This window comes from Ascaphus truei, chromosome 16, assembly GCF_040206685.1.
Source record: "Ascaphus truei isolate aAscTru1 chromosome 16, aAscTru1.hap1, whole genome shotgun sequence".
Lineage (NCBI taxonomy): Eukaryota > Metazoa > Chordata > Amphibia > Anura > Ascaphidae > Ascaphus > Ascaphus truei.
The window spans coordinates 42,596,441-42,600,879 of NC_134498.1; positions in this window are offsets into that span (position 1 = coordinate 42,596,441).

Genomic DNA, 4,439 nt, shown 5'->3' on the forward strand with positions numbered 1-4,439 from the left:
TATAGCAAGGAATAGTGTTAAATCCCTTCTTTGTCAGAGGCTGCATGCGTTGCAGAAACCTCTGGCAGTGAAGGTGTTAACGCGCGTGCACCTGTCCATTCTGATTTTAATTCTTTACGTTATTATTTTTAACTAAATGATGATTTCAGCAAATGGGCCGATTTGTTTTTAGATGGAAGTGGCAGGTCAGGGGCGGGGACAACGCCAGTCCTCAAGGGGCCACCAACAGGTCAGGTTAAGGATATCCCTGCTTCAGCACAGGTGGCCCAATCAGTGGCTCAGTAAAAGACAGCACAGGTGGCCCAATCAGTGGCTCAGTAAAAGACAGCACATGTGGCACAATCAGTGGCTCAGTAAAAGACAGCACAGGTGGCACAATCAATGGCCCACTGATTGAGCCACCTGTGCTGAAGTTCCACCTGAAGCAGGGATATCCTGAAAACCTGACCTGTTGGTGGCCCTTGAGGCCTGGAGTTGGCCGCCCCTGCTGCAGACAATGTTATGTGCCACTGGGGAGATATTACTGGAGTCTGTCGCGTGGCAGATGCAGCTGCACATCTGGACAGGCATCCCTAACCTGGCCAGTTTAGCATCTCTCCCCAGCCACGGAAACCGGCAGCTGAGATGGTGCGGCCGGAGGTGATTAACACCGAGAGGTGGCAGCATGGGGTCATTCATTCGTAGCGTCTAAACTTGATCGTTGTATTTATGAAGCATTTATCCATCAAGTAAATGCCCCTGTGTTTCTAAACAAAGGAAGTGGCTCCTTCATTATCGGTGCCAGGGAGTAACGGGCTGCGTGGGACATTTGGTCGTGGTCGTTTTTGCCGTGACCGAGTAGCCACCGGCGTTTAGCCGCCACTCACCACACTGCGGTGACATATCGCTGCCGGCTGTTTCGCCACCAAGGTAAACCCCGAACCTTACCGGTACCCTAAAACCCCCGGCGCGGAGAAGGGTCCCTCGGCGGCCAAACGCCTGCGGCAAGATGGCCTAACCAAATGTCGAATTCCGGTAATGGAGGGGTAGCTTTGGGAGACAAGAAGACAGATACAATGATAGTTTGTAGCGGTGATTCCCGTCCGACGCAGTGCGCAGTGAAGTTGGACGAATGTTCACATTTGCGACATTCTTTTTGCGGTTGACGCTTAGACTTAGCGGTTTCGCCACAAGTTTCGCGACCGTTCACATTGCACAGGGAGGCCCGAAACACAGACTTGGGGGTGCAACGTTGTTACCAGACTACCGTGAAAGTTTGCGCCTTTTTTCCCCGAATCTCGCCCAAATGGCCCAATGTAAAAGGGAACATATACTGCTTTCGTGCCGCTAAGCGCAGGTGTCGCCCCTCGATGCCGAGTTCACTGCCATTTAAGTTAAAGACCGTAACCAGTGGATCTGGCGATTCCGCGCTTTGGCGTTTAGTGAATCCCGCCCCATTGACTTTTAATACGTGGAACATTTTTGGCGAAGTTTGCTGTTTTCGGGAAATTTCGCACAAAGCAATACTGTGACATTTCACCAAACTAAACTCCAGTTCTCAAGACCTCCCCCCCCCCCCAAACAGGTCAGGTTTTCAGGATAACCCTGCTTCATCACAGATGGCTCAATCAGTCCCTGCTTCAGTGCAGGTGGCTCAATCAGTGGCTCAGTTTCTGACTGAGCCACCTGTGCTGAAGCAGGGATATCCTTAAAACCTGATCAGTTAGCGGCTCTTGAGGACTGGAGTTGAACACCCCTGCTCAGAGTGCAGATGCAAAAAAATGCATTGATCTGTACACTTATGCATTACAGAGCAATACCAGTTCATTGAAAAGGGCTACTGTATATGAACAATAAGATACGCTCTTGTTAAGTTAAAAAATAACTAGCTAATTATAAAGGTTTTAAATTTTTCTGCTCTGAAAGACAATTTAGCCATAAAATCCTTTGCACAATTCATTTTCCACTCGCTGCACACAATACAAGAGACTTGCACACGTACATAATTAGAGGAAAGTCTCAGACCAAACTGCCTTTGGAAAATGTGAGTACTTTTAAAATGAAAACAAAGTTACATTGGAGAACTATGAGAATATTTGCCTTTTAACATTGTAAGTTATTAATCTAAACTTGCACATTTGATTAGATCAGGGGGGCTCAACTCCACTCCTCAAGACCCCCCCAACAGGTCTGGTTTAAAGGATATCCCAACTTCAGTACAGGTGGTCCAATCAGTTCCTGCTTCAGCACGGGTGGCTCAATCTTCGACTTAGCCACTGATTTAGCCACTTGTGCTGAAGCAGGGATATCCTGAAAACCTGACCTGTTTGGAGGGGGGCGGGGGGAGGGGGGGGTGTGTCTTGAGGACTGGAGTTCAGCACCCCTGGATTAAATTATTGTAAATTGTAATGTTGTAATTCATTGTTAAGGAGAAATACAGGGGAAAAAATAGAGATCCGGACAGAACAATTTAGGAAGAAACCTAGACAGCCATATGTTTGCTGTAGGTTTGATTCTGTTTATGTAGGAAAACAATTCCACTAATATGTCGTTTCCAAAATGTGGTTTTTTTTTTGTTTGTTTTTTAATAAACGAACAGGAATTGCAACATTAAGTGCAGAAATCCAATATCCGCCTGTGTTGTAGATTTGTTGCTGGTTATAGAATACATTCTGTTGGACCAGCATAAGTAGCATTTATAGGTTTAATTATATATAAGCTTGTGAAACTTCACAAATCTCTTCTACAGGTATACAGTAGTTAATGCAATAAATAAGAAGATATGTTAGGTCTTTTAAGCTTGTGCTCACTACCGCCCATGTTTAGTAAGCAGTGCTATTGCATATAACACCTTCCATGAGCCCTTACAGACCATTCACTTGAATTCAAGGCACCAGCGATATCTAAGCATGATCCGCTGTATTGCACATTAGTCTTCGATATCTGCCATTTAAGTTAATGGCACATATTGCCAGTTTGAGCGCAACACAGAGGATCGCGATTTGATGTCTCCGGGACAAGGCGCCTTATGGAATAGCACCGCTAAGTAAACATAGGCCGCCAGCTTTAAAAATGTCATTCAGGTTCCTTGTAATACAGATGGCAACTAATCTAGACCTATTTAATGAGTGAATTGTGTAGCAAAGGTACATACAACACTGCGTGTAATATGTTAATATATACCTGAAACAGTGTCAACGAAAATGCAATGTACTCTCAATTTTCAAAAAGAAAAATCCAAAATCGCTGTTGCCGAATTATGGCAGCCAAAGTTTGAGACCAAATATGGAGCATACAAAGGGATCTTATATTTCGAAAATTAGGAATAGTGATTTTAGTGGAAAAAGATCATTTGCTTTGCAAAAGATCAAACATTTCCTAAGCATTTTAAACCCCATCCCTTTGCTGTAGAGAAATGGATTGCTCCGTCTTCGAATGAGCCACTGATTGAGCCACCTGTGCTGAAGCAGGGATATCATTAAAACCTGACCTGTTGGTGGCCCTTGCGGGCTGGTGTTGCCCACCCCTGGCATTGCGCCAACACCGTTGCAAATTGGGTCATTTTAACACTGACTGCGTCCTGGCGCTTTGCTACATTGTTTGTTCCACTTGCACCATAAGCATTCTGGGGGACTGGTCAGTGCAATATTATAACGAGATGGATCAAAGGTTTCCCCTATACCTGGCATAGTTGTCCTCTCTCTTCACGCTTATTAAATCGGGCAGGTCTCAGTTGGCGTTGACCTCTGTGCCTGAGATTTGTAGTCAATTGAAGAAAACTAGAAAGATTTATACAAATATTTGCTCTGTGGTTTGGAACAAACTGCACCTTTTGGATACATTTCCCCCTTCGAGCGTTGACAATCGTAACAAATACAAAAAAAAAACGGAATTGTTTTCAGGTTGATTTTTTGATTGTTTCACTCTTGTGCAATGTTGTGTTGTCTTATGTTTGAATTGTATCATTTTGAATGATATGTTTAGGCTATTAGTCTGAAGCTGCCATTTGGTGGGGTCAAAATGAAGGGGTATTTTTAATATCCCAACAAGATTTAGGACTAGAATCAGTATTTATAATTCTCTAGAATAGATCTCAAATTTATCATAGTTTGGGGTTTTGCAGGCATGGTACGTACTTGTATTTTGAACCTTAACCCGCCCAAAAAACAAGAGCTAATTTTAAGAAACTACAAATTATTTAACACTTGCTTCATTTTTCAGGGCATTACATTTTGTTTACAAAGAAAGAAAAATCGCTGTCCTAAACCCCTGGAGTTTGATGAAGCTTTACTACGGCCTTGCACTTTTAGAGTATTTGTACATATTAGACTTATTTGTTCATCTGGTGGAACCAGTGAGTTTTCATGTAAATATTGTAATATATTCCATGTACAAATCTCGAGTTATATATGAAAAGTAGTTTATTTTATAGGATGTCAAATTAAGATGCATTTATAAAT